Source organism: Phocoena sinus, chromosome 5 (genome assembly GCF_008692025.1).
Source record: "Phocoena sinus isolate mPhoSin1 chromosome 5, mPhoSin1.pri, whole genome shotgun sequence".
Lineage (NCBI taxonomy): Eukaryota > Metazoa > Chordata > Mammalia > Artiodactyla > Phocoenidae > Phocoena > Phocoena sinus.
Window position 1 is genome coordinate 101,759,975 of NC_045767.1, and position 21,739 is coordinate 101,781,713.

The window sequence follows — 21,739 nt, forward strand, 5'->3', positions numbered from 1 at the left end:
GGGCTGCGTCTGAGGGTTGGCCCGGCTCAGTTGTTCCAGCCTCTTGTACTGTACATTTACACATTCACACACAGTCACTCTTTCTAACTTCTGGGACTCTTCTTTGCGCAACTGCTAGGATTTCTCAAGTGCATGTGGCAACTCAGTCCAGCTCCGGGTGGAAACCGGCGGGGCTTCGGAGGGTCTCAAAGGCCAGGGGAGCTGTCAAGCCTGCAGCGGGGACCGGGGAGGATCGAGGCACAGGCGGCTGGGGGGAAAACACCCACAATTTCCACCCCAGCCGCAGCTCCTTCTGCCGCCGCGTATTTCTTCCAAAACTACAGCTGCGGAGCTACCAAGTGCATGGGGCACAACACTTCCCCTTATTGTGGGAAGTAAGGAGGCTGCTCTCCCCCTTTTTTCTTTTCCTTTTTTCCCCCGGCTTGTCCTGGGGGCCTTTTTCTTCGGAGCAGTCGCCGTCCCCCGTCTGTCGTGCGCTCCGAGGAGGGTAGGTGACGCCGCGGGGTGTGTGTGTGTGGGGTGTGCTCCGGCGCCACCGCGGGAGGCTGGGACGTGGCCTCGCCTGCGCGTGGGGGCTGCGGGCACAGCTGCCTGCGACAGGGGCGGGGGCTGCAGGGGGCGGGGGGGGGATCGCAGGAATCCCGTGCTGGTGCAGTGTGTGTGTGTGTGTGTGTGTGTGTGTGTGTGTGTGCGCGTGCATACGCGCGTGTGTAGATGATGGGAAACAATACTCCTTTATTATTTTTAAATGGATAAAAACAACGCAAGCTGGTGGTTCGCGCTTCTAGGCTTAAAAATAGAGGGGATTGAAAACTCTGTGCAATACACTTCCCTTAGTATCTATCCTCCCTTTCCCCGCTGCTTGTTTCTGCTGGTGTCTTATATCGGTATTATAAGAGTTTCCTAGATAACAGGCATACAGAGGTATGTTTTAATAACAACACTTTCATTGTAAACAAAGCGTTAGGGAATCTTTGGTGAATTTTAAGCCACCCAAAAGATTTTGTTTAGATTTTTTAAAGAGTAACTTTTCGAGGAGGTATCCAACCTCTTTTGAAGATAAATATGTAATATGTTCTAATTTAAAAAATACTTCTCATTTTAAAAATGTTTATTGTACAAATCCCCAAGTAGAAAGGGGGAGAATATTACTCTGGATTCCTTAGAGATGTTAGGTTTTCAATACCAGCTAGTAATAGGGAGCTCAGACTCCCTTGTAGTCTATGCATATATTAATTCATTTAAAATATCATTTCCAAGCTATTTCTGCATCCCTCATAGTTTATATTAAATTACTCTTTTATTTCTTAAACGTAGCAAGACATTATTATTTCACCTCTTTCTAAAATGAGGAAAAAAATAAATTATGCTGGGTATTTGAAATATAAAAGTTGTAAAGTGTCTGCTTATCCATAAGCAAAACAATATGTGTTGCTGTGTCTGCTAAGTAGGACAAATCAATTGAAACCCAGCAATACTTACAGTAGAGGTAAAAGCTTTACTCAATTACTGAGAAGATGGACAGACAGATTAAATACAAACAAGCTGTCCCCTGATTCTAATTAGAACTCAAAACCAACCCTTAAGGGCAAGAATGGATGTTGGTATTAAGCTAGGCATCATAAAACATAAAACACACAGAATTAGTATATTAGAAAAAGCCAGAAAACAAATATAAAGCCCATGTTAGACTTGTTAAGATCTCACTCTCCCTTTTAAATTTCTTAATACTTCCTCTTCTCTGGGGATAGTTCAACCTCTAAGAGAGCCCAATGATACAATTCCCCTTTTTGTCTTCCCTGAGTGCCTGACCTTCAGGTAGCAAGTCAAGAAATCTGTTCTCTTTAGAGCCATTACTGAGTTGTCAGAGAATTCACCTTAGACATCTTGGAGGACTGAGATATTGGCAAAACCTTAAAATAAATAAAATCCTCCTTCCATTCAGAGGAGGTATGTTCTTGGTGGAAGACCTTTATGTGGGAATAAGGGAAAACTTGTGAACTTTTTCAGATCTGGAATTTAGTTTGAGGTGTATGTAAGGAATACACAACTAGAGTGATGAAAGGAAGGAGAATCTGTAATCCTTTCTACATGTGAAAGGCTGTTGAAACTCAGTCTGTCCTTGGCTTTCAACTGTGTTATTTGGTTTTATTACTTAATCTCAGGGGCTTGGTTTTGAGAGGAGGATGGTTTCTCAGTTATGTTCTTCTGGGCTGTATATACAGTGAATCTGAACAATTTTGAAAATAAAGACTTGAGTAAGTGGGGAAGAATTGTGTTCTCAAGAAAAATAATCACTGCAGAACAATTAGCAATGTACCCTTCCAGACAAGAGTATAGATTTAAGTGTAAAAGTGGGAAGGAAGTGTTCTGGACTGAAATTTTCAGTGAAATCCTTTCAGGTTTTGCTCAGGGTAGCAATGGCCAAAGCTCTGAAAACTTTCATCCTTATGGTTTTATTTACTGTGTGATCTTGGGCTCTCTAGGGTGAGGGTGTGGGTTTAGGGAAGCAGGGGTGTGGTGGGGCAGGAAGGGCAAGGAATGTGCAGCAGGTGGTACTGAGTAGTTTGAGTCTGTTTATTTTGCTGTCTTGGTCAAAGCCTAGTTGTTGTTTACCAACAGTGCCCTGAATAGTTTTGCTGTGACCTACTGGCCCATTGAAGTGTGTTTTCTCTCTGGCTCTGTCAGTGTCCAGGTTGGTTTCTCAAGGCTGAAAGTAGGTGGTGCCACTGCAAAGTCCAGGCCATGCATTTGGTTACTGTTCTTAGCGTTTGCAGTGCTGTAGGACCGTCTTTGTTACTTGTGCTTATTCTCCTGTGATTTTTCTGGCCAGTGTTGAAGGGTTCTTTTCCCATGAGTTGAGCTTATGTAATGCTGATTCCTTCTTTCTGCCTTGTTTCAACGTTTGGTAAAGCCGAATGCCTTGGAAAGATAAGATGGGGGAGGTGGGTAGAGCCTCAGCTTGGAGCCCAGTAAGGAAGGACAGCCACCCAATTGGTCATACATGAGTGTGGAGAAGCTTGATGATAATGAGAACCTGAGGTATCCATTCTATCTTGATCACACTTTACTGAGGAAAAAAGCAGAAGAGATTTAAAATAAAAAGATGCCTGTTTACACTTAAACTTGTGGTTAAAGGATTAATATTTCTCCCAGATGGAGAAAGGTATTTAAAATTAAAGTCGCAAATAGGCAACTTAGTCATGAAGTTAATGCTCTTCATGTGCAGAGTTGGAACTTCATATTGAGTCTTGCAATGGTAACCCATCTGTCTTTGCTATATGAACTCAAACTTTACAAGATTATGATGGTTTCAGCAGCTAAGTAAAAGCACATTTGGAAGTGCAGGGATTATTGTGATGAAGACTCAAAGAGTGTTCAGTTTTCAGAGGTTACTATGTACATGTGTGCTTTTAAGCAGCATCTCCATTCTACCGTGGCATTGCCACAATTAATCTTTATAAAGTGCAGATCTAATTGTATAAGTCCCTTGTTCTAAAACCTTTGATACATCCCAAAGATCTATAAAAGTAACTTTAAACGCTTTAGTATAGCAACTAAAAGCTCTTCAAAGTCCTTCCTTTTTAGTTTTGTCTTCCTACACAAAGGCTTCTCACTCTTCATACTTCTGATATCTTGCTCCTGGGTTTCATTCTCCTGGAATGCCCTCTGCCTGGAAAGCCCCTCTTGATTATTGGTGGTTCACTTCAAGTGGAACTTCCTTTAGAAGACTTACCCAATTCTGTGCAGGAAGAATTAATCATTTCATCTTATCTGCTTCCATGATGTTTTAAACATACTGTGAATAATTATTTTTATGCAACCCCCAATCCACTACAGTGAGTTCCTTAATGAGAGTATTGGTGGTGAGGGAACCACCTGCATCTAGTGCTTAGCACAGTGTCTGAAACATAGTCAGCATCTGTTAATGTTTCCTAAGTGAATGAGCAAGCAAAGTTATGAATGAAAAAAAGCAGTGGTGGACTCCAATGTATGCAGGTAGTTATTTCCCCAAAGTTCATTTCAAAAATGTCTGTTTGGACTCAGGGTTCACTTTCCAAAAGTGACAGTGCTACCAAACATAATTCACTTTCCAGACCAGCCCACACAAGCCTATTTAACTCCTAGAATAGATGAAATTTTGTGCTTTTGCTATTCTAAAGTAAAAGCAAAACAAAAGAAAATCTAGTGTGGAACCATTTTTCCTTTTTGAAATTACAAAATACACTTGAGTTTAAAGAGAGTAGAAACAGTTAGAATAGGTATACATCTTCCACAATTGTTTTTTATATTATACTGTAAAATCTGTAATCTGCCAGATCCCAGTGGGAGGTCCTGGATTTAGCTGTGAGGACTAATAATGGATTCTGTTGCCTGTGAAATGGGCAATAATCTTAATTAATAAAACAAAATAGAAATACTAATTTTGGCTATTTAATAATTATCTTGAGCGCTAGTGCTTGAGGGAATCAGATTTAACTAAAGGGGAATGTGGAGGTGGAAGGAGAGGAGGAAATTTGGAAGGGCACCTACTTTCGTTTTACTGACTCTTTTTTACTATATTGGTTTTGTTTTCATCTCATTTGAGCGTTTACACTCAAAGTTGCTTCTTGAAAAAAAATTGTTTTTGTCTGCAGTTATTGCTGCTACCTAACCTGTAGAAGGGAGGTGAGGGTTACACTCGCTTTGAGCCAAAATACAAATGGGCTTATTTCATTTTCAAGGCGGTGATACTTTTGTCACTTGCATAACTGCCGTTTAGCATGTGGATAATTTGTCAATAAAGAATGCATAATACTTATGTTTCAGGCACTATCCAGGGACCATATATAGTTCAATTTGCTCAAGTTCCTCTTTATATAGTACGTCTGAGAAGACTGGAAGAGCAACCATTGATATTTAAGAGTAATAGTCTACTCAGCTTTCTAAATCTTCCATGTTCTCTATTTTTATCAGATTATATGACTGGAAATTTAACTATCCTAATCATATTATAACTCCTTTTTGTTACATTGTCTTCATTCACTATGCTTTAATATAATACTTTTTATTTTTTACTGGGAGTCAATAGAAAAGAGATGGGCTCCATGGAAAACATCTTGGCACTTTTTGTTATGTATTTCAATATTCCTTATATAAAGATCTCTATAAATTCATCTTTGCCTTTAACCTTTTTAAAAGTGTGTCTCGGGCTTCTCTGGTGGCTCAGTGGTTGAGAGTCCTCCTGCCAATGCAGGGGACACGGGTTCGTGCCCCGGTCCGGGAAGATCCCACATGCCACGGGGCAGCTAGGCCCGTGAGCCATGGCCGCTGAGCCTGCGCATCCGCAGCCTGTGCTCCGCAACGGGAGAGGCTACAACAGTGAGAGGCCCGCAAAAAAGTGTGTCTCTTCTGATAACTAGTGTTGTTTCTTTTCTTAGAAGAAAAGAGGCTAAAAATCACCATGTTTCTCATTTTGGCTTGTCACCCAAGAAACTCAGAACTAAATTTGATGCACAGTTGTACCCTTGTTGAGGTTTTCTAATGACATGGTTTGCATCCTTTTAGCCTTACTTTAATGCACTTAACATACCCCTACCTTTTAACTAAGTTAAAAGTTAACTCAAATCCATTATGGAAATAGGCTGAATTACCTTCTTTTTTTTTTTTTTTTTTTACTTTTTTAAGACATGTAGTTAAATACTTATAAAATTCTATTTTGTAGCTTTAGTATTTCAGAGCCAATAATTTTTCCAGGTTATTTTTTGTGGTTCCTTGAAACATTCTAGGTACTGATTTTATACTCCCTGATAGATAAAATGGCCTTGCCTCAAATTTACATTTCTTGAAAACCTTAGAAAGAAAATCATATCCGAGTAATTTTGAAAGTAGTTACTTAAGACCAAACATGTGAGTTCTTTTCAATATGCATATCATAAACGTATAGAAGAGTACCCTCAGGAATATCTCTGAGAAGCAGAAGAGAAAACTTTCTTTTTCCTACAAATGAAATCTATCAGTAAATTGAGGCTAAAGTCATAATTAGGATCTGTAATTAGTGCTGTATTCTGCCCATCAAATTGAGTCCTCAGAAAAGATAGTAATTTTTCAAATTTCCTGAGGGGAAATAACTCTCATTTTGTCCTGAGTTTTTCTCTCTCTTTAAGTCACATAGACTTTCATAATAATAAGCACTCTAATGAATTAAGTACCTACTGGGTATTGGGTTGGCCAAAAAGTTCGTTCGGGTTTTTCGTACTGTCTTACGAAAAACCCGAACGAACTTTTTGGCCAGCCCATACCAAGCACTCCATGAGATTTTTTTTTAACACACACTACTTCTAATTCTATAAATAGTTGGAAATAATTAATAATTCTAGAAGTAAACTATATTATATCTAATTAAGGTATATTATTCCCACTGTATAAGGAAGTTTAGGCTCAAAGAGGTAAAACTTACTCAAGACATTATAGTTAATAAGGCATACGGAGTTGAGAAAAACAAATCTATCTGAATCCAAATGCCCTGTTATTTCTAATATGTCACCTCCTCTCAGTGCTCTTCTCTTCAGTATTAATTTTAGAATGATAATCTGTGTTTCAATGAGTCTGACATATAGTATAGACCCTGGTCCCAATATGGCCTCCAGGAACTGGCCTTGAAGTTCTCCTGCAGGTCTTTTAGATGACATTCTGGTGCCAGTAAGTTGAGGTCCCTGGGATGGATTACCACCATTAGGGTTCTCTCATGAGAAAAGAAGCTCCCTCTACTATAGGCTGGTAACTGAATCAATCTATAGTGATTGGCTTGACCAGGCTTTATTTCTGGTGAAAGGTGAACAGCAAAGATATGGTCCATGAAACTACAATGATCTATACTTATTGTTTAATTCTCAGACGTTTGCCCCAAGTGCAAGTAATTTATTTGTGAAATGATCCCAGGAAACCCCAGGTAAGGGGTGAGCTTCTTTTTTTTAAGCAAAACGGCTTATGAGAAGTTTTATATGTCAGTACTTTTAATATTGGGTGCATCAAATTATAGTAAAAAGATGACTATAAAGATGCAGCCCTTCTATTTTCATGAACAGTGCACTGTATTACAGTAAACCAAGTTTATATCCACCATTAAGTGTGCCACAGGAACACTGTGAGCAACAGTTGGAGGTGGCAGAGAGAGAAGGGGGCAGGTGGTCCTAGAGCTGAGGACTAGAGACCCAACTCAAAAAGCTGAAGTAAATAAATAAAATTTTTTTTCTTTTTTTCCCCAGGAACCTCCATATTGTTTTCCATAGTGGCTTTACCAACTTACATTCCCACCAACAGTGTACTAGGGTTCCCTTTTCTCCATATCCTCACCAACATTTATTATTTGTTATTTTTTTTATGATAGCCATTCTGACTGATGTGAGGTGATATCTCATTATGGTTTTGATTTGCATTTCCCTGATGATTAGTGATGTTCAGCATCTTTTCATGTGCCTGTTGGCCATCTGAATGTCTTCTTTGGAAAAATGTCTACTTAGGTCTTCTGCTCATTTAATCATTTTATCATTTTTTATATTGAGTTGTATGAGCTCTTTATATACCTGGGTATGTATTTGAAGAAAATAAAAACATTAATACGAAAAGATATATGTACCACAATGTTCATAGCAGCATTATTTACAATAGTCAAGATATGGAAGCAACCTAGGTGTCCATCAACAGATGAATGGATAAAGAAGATGTGGAGTATATACACAATGGAACCATTAATAAAGAATGAGATTTTGCCATTTGCAACAACATGGATAGACCTGGAGGGTATTTTGCTTACTGAAGTAAGTTAGACAGAGAAAGACAAATACTGTATGTTTTCACTTATATGTGGAATCTAAACAAATAAAACAAATGAAAGAATATAACAAAACAGAAACAGACTCAAAGAGAACAAACTAGTGTTTACCACTGGGGGAGCAGGAGTGGGGACAGAAAGGGGAAGAGGATCAAGAGGTACAAACTACTAGGTATAAAATAAGATATGAGGATGCAATGTACAGCATGGTGAATATAGCCAATATTTTATAATAACTTTAAATGGAGTATAATCTATGAAAATATTGAGTTCACTATGTTGTAAACCTGAAACTAATATAAAATCATAAATTGACTATACCTCAATTAAAAAATAAGAAAAGAAAAAGCTAAAATATAGAAGGAAAGGGTTATTTCTCTGGGGGTAGCAACCGAGAAGGGGAGAAAAGTGGAGTTAGTGGTGGCAGTACTCACTGGGCATACAGAAATGAAATGGGCAATAGGGAAAGTAATTTCAAAGCTAATCTTTCTCAAGAAAGGAGCATTTATCACAGAAACTGTTGGAGTGCATCTCAGTCCTATCTGTAAAGATACCTAGAGAAAAAAGTTCTCCAGCCTCCTTGAGGTGTCATCTTTGATTGTTTTATTGTGTTGTGAATATCTGGTTTTAAATTTTCTTATGTGAAGAAACTTCTAGCAATAAAAGATGAGCTAGGGGAGTCAAAGGAGCCTGATGTTATCTTGTTGCACCTAATTGCATAAAACTAGGATTTAACCACATGAGTACCAACTTCAGAATTCCGTTTTGGTTTTTGTATCCCATTATGGTTTAATTGTTACTGTGAAATGGTCAAGGGCAGTGCCAACAATTTTATACAAAGGCATCTATGGGTATACAGAAGGACTAGCCCTCTCACATTTGTCATTTGCTGATTAGAGATTTCATACTTTGGTAACAACTCACACTTTCATCATGGAATAACTTTTCTGTGTCTATGGGGTTAGGCTCAAGTTGGGAGGTTCTGCGGGGAGGCTTGAATTTTGGTGCCTAGAAACAGGTGGAGATTACCAAGGAATTATCTGGGTGAGGAGCCCTGAGAACTCCCGCACAACAGATGGAGCTGCTGGAGGAGGATGGGTGGGAGAAGGGGAGAAGCAAGGTCACAGGATAATAAGTGTCAGAAGCCAAGGAATCAGGAGAAAAGGCAAATTCGGAGATAGTACTGGAAACTAGAAGGCAAGGGAAGTGAGGCATCGTATGATGTGACAAATAAGAGTCAGTTTCTGTGTCTAACAATAGGTAACAATTATTGAAGACTTACTATGTGCTAGTTATGCCAAACTTCTGTCCTGGGTTATCTCCTTTAATCCTCGAGCTCCCATATCAGTAGGACCTATTATCATCTCTCTTTTATAGATGGGAAAACGGAAACTTGGGGAGTCAGTAATTTACCGAAGTCACACAGCCACTAAGTGGTAGATCTGGGATTCAAAAGTAAAATATCTTACTGTGAGATATTATGCCATACTTTATCATTATACTCAGGAATTAGACCTATGTTCCAACCTGGCTCTGATACACACAAGCCCTGTGACCTGGGGCAAATTGTATTAACCTCCTTGAACCACAGATTTCCTCTCTGTGAAAATGGGCATTTAATAATACCTACTCCATAGTATTGTTATGGTTTTTTTTTTTTTTTGCGGTACACGAGCCTCTCACTGTTGTAGCCTCTCCCGTTGCGGAGCACAGGCTCCGGACGCGCAGGCTCAGCGGCCATGGCTCACGGGCCCAGCCGCTCCACAGTATGTGGGATCTTCCCGGACCGGGGCACGAACCCGTGTCCCCTGCATGGCCAGGCGGACTCTCAACCACTGCACCACCAGGGAAGCCCTTGTTATGGGTTTTTAGTTTATGAAGTGAGCGTGCAAAGAGACTTGAAGGCTATCTAGCATCTGGTAAGTGTCAATACATGTCAACAGTTATTTTTAAATTAAATGATGAACATGGGTTTCCTGAGCAGTATTTTTCAAACTATAGGTCTTACTCTATCAGTGGTCATAAAATCAAATCAGTGGTTCATGACCAGTGTTTCCTTTTAAATGAAAAGGGATAGAATAGGATGGAATGGAATAGAAAAAAATCAGTGCTCATTATATATAGTAAAAGTAAGAACTGTTTCATGTTTTAACTTCCTTTTTTAAATTTTAGTGTGTGTGTATGCACCTCACACTGGGTAAAAACGAAAAATGTGCTTCTTATTATTGATAACTGTCAAGATAAAGTATTTTTTAAATCCTTTAGAGTAGCAGTTCAGAGTGTGGTCCCAAGACCAACAGCATCAATTTCACCTGGGAACTTGTTAGAAATGCAAATTACTGAGACCCACCTGGGCCCAGCCATTTGAGTCTTTAACAAGGCCTCCAGGTAATTAAGGACCATTACCTATTCAAAAATGGCACTTGGAAATCATGATAAAATTAGGTAAGGGTATATCTAAATGACTTGAGTGGTTAAAAGTATATGTTGTCTTACATTGACTAAAGATGTTAATTCTCCACAAAATGCTGTTTTGTGTCATGTGACTTTAGTTTTGTGTAGTCTTCTCTCCTATTTTTTCTATGCTGCCTGCTTGTGGTGCAGGTGCGTGAATCCCACAGAAGTCAATTACTTTATATCTAGAAGGACATTGAGTAGTTAGATCCTGTACTTTCTTCTAGAACTACAAGATAAAAGTTTAACATTCTTTGTGCATAGCCCAGAGCCCTGAATATCTAAGTTGTGTTCAATTTGAAACATTTTAATGATAATAGTCCAGATGCCTGAACAGCTGTAAAACTGGGAATTAGGAACTCATAAAAACCTGCATTCAGTATTTTACTAATTGAGATATTTATTTTGAAAAGCACATGCAGACAAGAAATTGGCAGTCTACTGATAGTTAATGCAACACTAATACTGATGGTAAACAACAAAAAAAAAAACATTTTGGGAAAAACGGAAGCCATAAATTTTTATACTGGGTTGTTTTTTCCCATTAGTGAAAACAATGAATGTTTTTAAGATATTTAGGGACTGTATGTCATTACTTTAAAGAGAGAGCAGGCAATATTACATTGACTAGCCTTTGTTCATTATTGTGTTTTACTGTTGTATTTGGTTTTTGGTCAGAGGGTGTATTTAAGACTTAAAACAATTCTTTTGAAAATACAGCATCCAGATTCACTAGAAAAGACTTGAGGACTTTTCCATTTTTTTAAAAAGAGTATTACCTTGGATTTTTAAAAAAACAGCTTTTCAATAGGTACATATTAACTTTTCTAAAAGTAAGTTCTTAGTGGTGTGCGAAAATATTATTCAGGACAGAATTGTCAGAAAAAAAAGAGTTTCAGGTGTAAGAAAGTCAACCTTCTGGTTCACCACAGGTAAAATTTTATATATATATATTTTTTGCGGTACGCGGGCCTCTTACTGTTGTAGCCTCTCCCGTTGCGGAGCACAGGCTCCGGACGCGCAGTCTCAGCGGCCATGGCTCACGGGCCCAGCCGCTCTGCGGCATGTGGGATCTTCCCGGACCAGGGCACGAACCCGTGCTCTCAACCACTGTGCCACCAGGGAAGCCCAAAATTTTATATTTAAACAATGGCTGGAGAGATGTTTCGAAATATCCTTCTTTACTTTGTAACCTATGGCTCGGGAAGAGTGGAAGGGAAAGGAAGTAGGAGGTGGGCTCTGATCCTGCTTCTGGTATTAATTAGCATCTGTGAACTCAGGCAAATCATTTCATTTTTCTGGACTTTAGTCTCCTTATCTATAAAATAAAGGTGCTCGAGTTAATACTTTCTAAGATTGTTCCAGCTTTGAAAAAGTCTCTGTGGCTACATAGTAGTGTTCCTTTTGAACAATTTTGATAAGAGTGTGGCTATGTGTGTAATTGACAGAGCTCTGAAATTTGGATGTTTGACTTTATAGAGGAGTGAGGATCTGGAAGTCTGTAGATTACATGATAAAGTTTAGCCTGACCTTTCCTTGTGCCAATGGGCTAGTTTTCATCAGCTGTGGGTTTGGGGTCATGGGTGATGCCATTCACTAAGAGCCTTTTGAAAATGCATGAGGGTATTTTGGTCATAACAGTGATTGGGTGAAGCTACTGGCAGGCAGTCAGTGCCCAGGGGTCAAGAATGTCCTATGTCTTGCAATGTGTGTGACAGTCCCTCACTACAAAGAATTTTCTTTCCCCAAATGCCAAAAACATGTCCATTGCAAACCAGCAAATAAAGTTAAAAGATTGAGTTTTAACACCATATTTTATGAAGTCATCTGGGAAATGAAGTCATCATATACTTTCTGCTGTTTCAGTAACACAAATGCAAACACTATCTATTCTTAGATGACAACTGGTGTTTATGGTGCATGGGGGAGAACAGCCTCCAGCTCTCTGCACTATATATTGACTATGCAGTAAGAAAAGCAGCAAAATCTCAGCTCTGTTAGTACAGGGTGCAAATATAACTTGAAGGCATACTAGGAATAGTCCCTTTGAGTATGAAATTACTAGTTTCCGCATGACAGCCGTATTTTTAATGAAATCACTTACAGAAGTTGCCATTCAATGGAACGAGACATTTCTTGTGTTCAAATAATGCCTTGATGAAGGCATTCGATACACAGATTTGATTCTCTATGATAAGAAATATCACTTGCTTAACAGCTTTATACATGATGGTAAATGACATGAATACTTCCTGTTTCTCCTCTGGCCTCCTCCTGCACTGAGTTGGCCTTGTATATTCTGGGTCAGATTAAGGATCGAGCCCATTCAGCAAGAGTGCCTCATCCAGGGCCTTCTCAAGAACTCTGGTAATGTTTTCAAATTTGACATAAACTTTGCTTTGGAATCATTTAAATTACAGGATCATTTTCTTAAAATGCTTTTCTCTCTTCCATCTTCTTGTGTTTGTCAAGTCCTTGGTTTATTACTGTGTATATTTTTAAACTACTGCTTATATTCAGCTCTCAGATACTGTGAGGATAAAAGGTGTTGTATGGGTAAAACTGTTGTCTAGCAAATCAAAGCCAACTTGGTATTTTCCAGGAGTGAAAGGGAACCCCTGCTTCTTGCTTCTTTGGTGAGTTTGGGCCTTAATACCTCTGCAGGAGAAGGGGGAAAGGGAGGTGAAATTGAAATGTGTAACTTTTCCTATAAATTTGGTAAAAATTTAGATTTCAAGATAGGATTGAAATTACAGAATTAAAAAAAAATTCTTTTGGGTAGTCTTTCATGTTAATTATCTATATTGGGCCTCCACAATTAACGAATTATAAATTACATGCTACATTCCTCTTAGAATGAATTCATTGGACATTGGGACAAAAGCCCACTTAGAAAATAGCTATAACCATCTTATCGCAATCTTTTAATACAGGAAATGAGTCCAAATGATCTAGGTGATTTGCCCCAGAATACTGAGTCAGGAAAAGGCAAACTAGACTCTTGATTTTTTGTTTTTCTACCCCACTGTCCCATTTTTCAGAGGTCTTTCTCACTGTGAGTTCCCTGAGACAATTAAACACAAATGCTAGCCTATGGCATCCACTGCATATAATGAATTACCTCCTCTGCTGTGCAACTAGAAGGGTACTAGTTAAGTACCATCTGGCAAAACTGTGAAGAGTCACTCATGATTTTCTGTGTTCTATCGATTAGGTGAGGAATTATGGCTGAGAAAAGAGCAAGTGAATCTGTAACGTTTTAAAAAGCATTCTTACTGAGTCCAGAGTAACCCTAAAGGCAGCTGAAAAATTACCATATTAAAATCAAGGTGTAATACATTCTGTTTTGGTAATACATTTTTAATCTAATTCCTTGTAATAATATTAATGATACTGAATCCATTTAATATGAATATTCTCAATACACTGTAGATTTTCATTCAGTTCAGTCTTCAAACCACACTATAATTGTACACTGTTCGCTTATTTTATGTTTTCATATTCCTGAAAAACAAAGAAACAAGCCTGATGGTATATTACCAGCTAAGAGATTTCATGCAGAAAACAAAAACAAAAATTAAAAAAAAAACAAAACAGGTTAATCTCCTTAAGCACTGCCTCGACAGGCCAAATAATCATTGAAGGTGAGTGAGAGAATGGAGGAGGGGGAAAAAGAGGCTTTGGCTAATGGTAACTGCTGTGTAACTCTGAGAAACAGGGAGAGTTCTTTTTGTACAGTGCTTTTATTCTCTCTCTGTTTGCGGTCCCATCCTCTACTGTTTAATTTGTGGAACATTCCAGGGAGTATCCTTAGCTTCCCTGACATAAGGCTGGGACTGGAGCTTGAAGGCTCTGAGGGAGTCCTTTCGGAAACACGGGAGGACGAATAGAGCCTGTGCCATGCGGCACATAGCTCAGCTGGTTGAGAGGGACTCCTCCTCGGGAACAAGGTGAGACCTTTGTGCCACTGAGCTGTGGGATGCCAGATCACGTGGCTCTGGGCACCTTTGCAGGCAGTTCTGAAAAGTGTATGCTGCTATCTCAGAAAAGTGGGGTTACTTCGATGTCACAAAAGAGAAAATACTAAATGCTTAGTCTTCCTTCAGACGTTTGCAGGCAGCTCAATGGTGTCACTTTGGGACTCGGCTTCTAATATTTTTATTTTCAAGCAAGAATAGGATACTAGTAGCTTTATGAGGGTTAGTCCTTATTTGTTTAGCAAATCACACTGAGCAAATGCATAGCAATAATAATAGTGGCCTATATTTTTATTGCTGTTTTCTGTTTGTTTGAAGTAATAAACATTTTCTTAATGTCTTAGAAAGAGCCATTAAGGAAATAAAATTATATTGAACTGTTTTATGGAAATGCCAAGCAACTTGTGTATGATATCATTTATGAGCTTTATTATTAATGTGAAATGCTAAAATAACTCAGAAAGAATAATATGTAAAGGTCATATTACCATGAGCCTGGAGCAGGTGGAGGTGGAGAGGAGGTGGAGAGAAAGAGAGAGAGAGAGAGAGGGAGGGAGAGGGGAGAGAATTAATAAATACATGTGTGATGTTAAGGTGGAAAGTGCTGAAATTGCTGGTGATATTTCCTAGGACCATGGGATGTGCTGAGTTACAGCTGGTGCTGCTGTTGGTAAATACTGTCAGGGAACAGATCCTGTGACTGCTTAAGAGATTTGAGATTGATTCCTGATACCAATGTTGAGCCATAAATTGTAACCAGAATAATTAGGACTGTGTTTACAGACTTGAGGGCAGGCAGCAAAGGCCTCTGGTAACTTGTTATTTCCAAAGGACCAGGTTAAACTTTTATCTTAAATCTGAGCTTTGATTTGAAACAAAGGTATTAGCTGACTTTTTCTTGAGTTGGTAGTTCCTTTACCTTGCAATTTCCTGTTATTCCATTGTTAAGTTCCCAGAGAATTCTCTCTAGAGTAAGTTCACACAGGAACCTATCTACCTGCCTGCTTTCTGAAATGCCCAATTTGGTGCTGTTATTGATTTTAATCAGAGGCAGAGAAGCACCTTTATTTTTTTGACAGCTAAGAACTGTAGTAAACAGTTTAGCCATAGAATGTCTGTTTGGCAGCTTTTGGAAAGTTACTAACCTGGCAGCTCAGCTCTTATTAGACGAATGTATTGATGTACTTACCTCCGGAGGTCTATGAGGGTAGCAGTTTTCTTGTGGTAATAAGTGTTATTAACTAGTATTTGATAGCTTATTTGAAAAAATTTTTCAGAAAAGAACTTGAATGGCATGATATCATAAAAGCCTTCATTATTATATAATTTATTACTGAATTTTTCCCCATAGAGACCATCTGATATGATATTGAGTCTCAGATTTTCTAATCTTTCTCTTTTTAGTCCAACACAAGTGCTTCTTTCTGCAGACTCCAATATCCCTTTTATTAATAGATCTGTTTAGTTTAACACTTTTCTGATATTTAAGCACGGGTGACTTTTTTCACTTGGTATAATAAATAGTATGTAAATAAGTGGTATTTATAAGGGTTAGTACAAAATTTGGTATTCTGGGTTGATCAATTATCTTATTATCTTCTTTATTCTCTTCAAAGTTATGACTAAATCTGGCATGATATTAAATGTCTTGCAATTTATCACCCCAAAATAATGCTTTCTTAGACTAATTTTAACTTGATAACTTTTTCATAATTAATGACCATTTCTGGATTGTAATTGTTTATTTTTTAGTTCATTGATGGCTAGTATAGTAATTTCTTCCATTTAAAGTGAGCCTTTAAGAAAATAGCGGTTTTGTTCTCTTTCATTTCTTCTGCTAATTTTTGTGTGTGACTTTACATATCAGACTCAGAAATTATGACTACGAAAGTAGGTAATGGAAACTAGTCTCTTCTGCTAATTGTCACTTACTGTTCTGTGACTTTTTCTCTTGTCCGTATTAAGTCAGCTAGGCTCTATTTCAGCTCAAGTGTTATCTAGAAATCACCAGGACTCCTGGAGTATGTTCACACCCACGTGGCTGTGTAAAAACCAGACTGAAGAGAGCGGTGATGCTGGGCAGAGGTCCAGAGAGGGGTTCAGAGTGAATTAGGTACTTATTGGGGTCTTGGAGCCAGTGTTTTTCATCTAGACTTTTGCCATGAATCTATACTTGCTTCCTCTTGGTTCAAGGAAGATGCTGGCTAGAATATATCGTCAACCAGGAGACCCCAGACTTTGTCATATGATGACTGCTTCAGTGCCTCTGGATGCCTGTGATGCCATCTCAGAAGAATTAACCTTAAGTTCTCTTAGACTTAACTTTAAGTTCTCATAGCAGCAGTTTCAGCTGCTTCATGTTATGAATTCTAATGGATTTGAAACTGTATTGAGCAGGTGGCAGCTATGAGTCAGCCACCACATCAATGCCCGGGTCACTTCCATTCTAATTCAGAGTGGCAGGCCTTTTCCTCTTTGAAGTTCAGTGTTTTGCTTCTATCCTTTCTCTAACCACTTTCTTTCTTTACTCTTTCTTCCATTTTGATTCCCTTTAATTTATTTCTTTCTTTGCTTTATCTCTTTATTACCCTAGAGCTTTGTCATATCAGTTTCCTATTTTCTTCCCATATTGCTTCTCATTATTATTGTTCATGGTATTTATCTGGCCCCCTATCTTCTTCAGTTACACATTTTTGGGGATGTACTGGATTGATCATTGTTTCTGTTCAATTTGAATGAGTCCACGCACTAAATATTCCACTTTGTCCCAAAATACTTGAACAAACTGTTGTATACGTATTATTATTAACTCCTCCTTTCTCTTCCCACACCAAGAAAGGTTTCATAGAAATGTAAAACCAGATAAGCAGCTGATGTGGCAAATATTACTTTGGTTCTTGGTTCAAAACACTCTGGATTTGAGAGTCAGTTCTGATATTCACTAGCAGTGGCAAGTCACTACAAATATTTTGTGAAACGGGATAATGGTCAAATGAAATAACGTAGCTGAAAGCAGTTCATGGTGCAAATGTTAGCTTTGACATAATTTCAGACATATAAAATTTTGCAAAAGTAGCACAACGAATGCCATTTATCACCTTTTTCTAGATATTAGCATCTTAAAAATATCAGAACCAGGAAATTAACTTTGACATAATACTAGTAACTAACCTATAGATGTACCACTGTTTTGCACCACCAATGTCCTTTTTCTGGACCAGAATACAACAGGAATCACATATATATTTAGTTGTCATGTCTATTAGTCTCCTCCAATTTGGGACAGTTCCTCAATCTTTCTTTACCCTACATGATCCTGACACTTTTGAAGAGTAGTGACCAGTTATTTTGGAGTCCCTCAACTTGGGTTTTCTGATGTTTTCTCATGATTAAATTCAGATTATGCATTTTTGACAAAAGTACCATAGAATGATGCTATGCTCTTCATATCAGGAAACATGTGATGTCAAGATGTCTAATTACTAATGATGTTAACTTTGATTTCTCAATTGAGGTCTGCCAGGTTTTTCTGTTGTTAAGTTGCTAGTTTCCTTTTATTGTAATTAGTAAGCATCTTGTGGGGAGATACCTTGAGACTATGTAAATGACCAGGTTTTCATCCTACTTTCAACCACAAATTTTAGCATTCATTGATGATTCCTTATTGAAACAATTGTCACTGTGGTATTTTCCAAATGGTGATTTTCTATTTTATCATTTCTTCTACACCTTATTCAATTAATATGGACTCCTGGGTATTTGTTTCAATCTATGAGTTTTAATCCATTACAACTTGTATTTATTTTGTTGCTCAAATTGTCCAGATTTGGCCATTTGGCCAATCTTCAAGTTGGCTCCTGTGTCCTTTCTTCATATTATCATCATTGTTAGAACACTTATTATTTTCTGCTACCACAAGATTCTCCAAGTTCATCTTATACTTTTTTCTGATCCAGCCCTTGGATCAGCAATTCAAGGAGCCCAGATTTCTTTTGTTGAAAAATGGTATTTAGAAACCAAGATCTAAGTGTTAGATGTGCTCATTGACAAAATAATGTATCTCCTTTCTCCTACAATATATTTACTTATTTCCTCAATCCATAAATACACATAAAATACTTCAGAATTGCTAATCCATATCTCTGTGAGAAACATATTTTCTAACTAGAGTACAATATTTGTGTAAAACTGTATTTTCTTTAGCTTTAGAGTCAAAACACTATGACCTACAAGGAAAACTATGGAGATATTGTCTTGATTTGAATATTTGCATACTTAAGCAAGTGACCTATAGATCAATGTGCTTTTTTAATAAACTAATTTGATACCTGCTTTGTTACCAACATGAGAAGGAAGCTTCATAATTCTGATATGTTTTCAGGCTGTTGTGGAATTTGGATCAGCATGCTGCTTACAATTAGGAAAATGTAAAACCCCATGGAAGCTGCATCTTATTCTATTGGAATATTTTAATTAAATTTTAAAGCTTTTGCTAGAATTTGGTTAGGAACTAGTATAAACAATAGTTTATTTATAGTATTGTTTCAAGCCTTTTTAACTCTCACTCTCATTGTTCTGGTTCTTTCATTATGTTCTCGACTCCACATTCCCTGATTCTTTAAGTTTTCATGAAGAACTGACTCAGCCTCTGCTTGTAAAGGTGGAGATTATGTACAATTTTGTAACCTCACTCTCCATTTCTAACATCACTGAAAATATTATGTCTTTCCTAACCAAGTCTTCGTAAGAGATATTCAAAGAGACAAGGAGAACTTTTTCTTTCACACAGAGCTTTTGTTACTGTAGTTATGTATCACAGCTTTCATTTGCTAGAAAAGTAAGAAGGCAAGGAAACAAAACCCTAGACAAACAAACTACAGAAGTCCAGGGCATTTGGTCATATGTTAGACAAACCTTAAATGGCTGTGGTACTACTGAATCCCAGTTAACACCTGCTCTTCAGGCTTCTCCCCCTCAGCCCCCAACCCTTTTAAAAAGCCCATTTAACTTTCGGTGGGATTTACAACACAAATAATATTCCTTTTCTAGTATTCATAGAAATGTTTGTTCCATTTTCTTTGAGGATGTGGCACATTTACATTTCCTCCATATGGAGTGGAACTTTCATCATCTGCACTTTAAATTCTCTCCTTTTTTTTGAAAACCGCATATTATAGCAGCTCACAGTACACAGGTTCTGGGTTGATTACTCAGGTTCTTATCATTATTCTACCACCTATGTGGTTCTTGGTCAAGGTACTTAATCTCTATTGGCTTTAGTTTCTTCTCTGAAATAAGAACAAAACAGAGAGCTTTATGCGGTCGTGAAGTTTAAATGAGCTAAGAGATATACAGTGCTTAGAAGCATTCCTGGCACATAGCAAGCACTCAATAAATGTTATTGCTATTGTTGTTATTATTTGTTTACCTTGCCTCTCTTTGGGTCTCATCATACCTGCATTTTCTAGAAGCGTAGATATGTGGGTATTTAAGATATATATTATGTACAATAAAGAGAAGAAATAGCTATTTTGCATTACAAAGAGTCAAGACTAGACATTACATGAGGATGAAGCAAAAGAGGAAATGACTATTAAAGAGTAAATGATAATACTCTATGTTTTTACCATCTTAATCTCTTTAATATCGATTAGTCTCTGACATATGAATAAATTAACAGAAAACAGTCTGTCTTATTGAGTACAATAAGACAAAATTTCATGAAAAGACCCAAGATAAGGAGTGACCTAAGCCAAAAATAGACACTCCAACCTGACAAACAATTTTGTCTTTCTGAAAGATGAGACCTGCAAACTACAGAGTGTAGCAATCTCTTTTTCTGCTTTGTTTCTGTGTTTCAGTAAAAAGGGAAGGGAGCTAGAAGGGGTGGGGGGAAGGATAGGAAATGCTAAAAAGAGGAGACTAGCCCAAATCAAGTAACAGGTACAGAAAATATTTATTGTTATTAATCAAGAATTAATATATATGAGGGCAAAGTGATTTCTTTTAGGATATCTATTCTTAATAGTGTGTTGGAATTTAGTGCCCTATAACATAATGTGTGTCGCAAGCATTTCTGACGCCTAGATAGAGGTATGATAGTGAGCCAGTGCTTGGGTTTCTTTCCTTAGCTGTAATTTGTGAGTGTTGGCATTATGTCTCTCGGTTAGAGAAAGAAAATTTTAATCTGTCACTACTACCATTTATTGTATATATGTTTGCATCTCATTTTGATTATATAGCTTCCAAACCCTGGGGAATGAATGAAGTAGTTAGACTACTGTTATTCTTGGTGTGAGATTTTAACCTTTTATCTTAAATAGCACAGTGAACTCTTTCTTTTAGTGACTGCATTTCCCACCATTAGTCACACTTAGTGGTTACAAAGTTCTGTTTACTTTTATACAAATGCTGACATTCTTGTAACTTCTTGGCTTATGAAGGTGCATGTTTAGAGTTACTGGGGGGCTTCTCTGGTGGTGCAGTGGTTAAGAATCCGCCTGCCAATACATGGGACACAGGTTAGAGCCCTGGTCCGGGAAGATCCCCCATGCAGCGGAACAACTAAGCCCGTGCGCCACAACTACTGAGCCTGCGCTCTAGAGCCTGAGAGCCACAACTACTGAAGCCCGCGCGCCTAGAGCCCGTGCTCTGCAACAAGAGAAGCCACCGCAATGAGAAGCCCACGCACCACAACAGAGTAGCCCTTGCTCGCCACAACTAGAGAAAGTCCATGCTCAGCAACGAAGATGCAATGCAGCCAAAAATAAAATAAATAAATAAAATAATTAATTAAAAAATATTAGAGTTGCTGGGAACCATGTAAAGGAAGGTGTTTATTTACTGAGCTTTAGTAAGAGAGTCATTGATATGCTATTGTCATCCTTTGCAGAGATCTAGGAAAGCTTTCGGTTGCATGTGCCTTTCTGGTTTAGCAGTTGTAAAACAGTAACAGCTTGAGAGTATCACCATGTGACAGGGCCAACAGCAGCAGAAATAGGTTCATTACAGTCACTGTTGATTTAAACATGGGAATCCTTGGTATGGTGGGAATGTTTATTTGTTTACTTTTCATAACCTAAAGTAAAGAACTCCTTCCTTGAAGAAGTCTATTTCCCCTCTGGCTTTTGAGAAAATTATAATCTTTTGCATGATTTACTGATCACCTTTTGATCACAAGTGTATGTCATGTCATTTTGGACATGTTTGAATCACAAGGATAAAGTTCAACAACCTATTAATAAAAATGGCCATGCAACAATGTGAAGACAAACATCCTTAAGCTCCAGGTTATATTTAGTTGTAATGATAAAAAAGCACAGCCTCAGGTGCTCCATGGTTTATAATTTGTGTCATATTTTCATGAGAGTTTTGCAGATTCCTAGCTATAAACATTAGCTTCCATAGTTTGGTTATAAGTTGAAAACCTTTTGGGAAATTGATACTACCCAAATGTTTTTGGTGAAAGTCTACCCTTCCTGAGAAGATCCTCCCA

The 21,739-nt window shown here is 38.0% G+C and overlaps 1 protein-coding gene across 2 annotated transcripts in view; it reads left to right on the forward strand.

Annotated features, from left to right (window-relative positions):
* Positions 1–225: 225 nt before the first annotated feature.
* Positions 226–21,739, forward strand: part of ARHGAP24 (Rho GTPase activating protein 24) — a 505,735-nt gene continuing 484,221 nt past the window's right edge. The window contains exon 1 of one of the 2 annotated variants that reach the window (XM_032633271.1): positions 226–487. The gene's annotated coding sequence lies outside the window, so the exon portion shown is untranslated. The remainder of the gene's footprint in view (positions 488–21,739) is intronic. The other variant, XM_032633274.1, reaches the window with a different exon arrangement.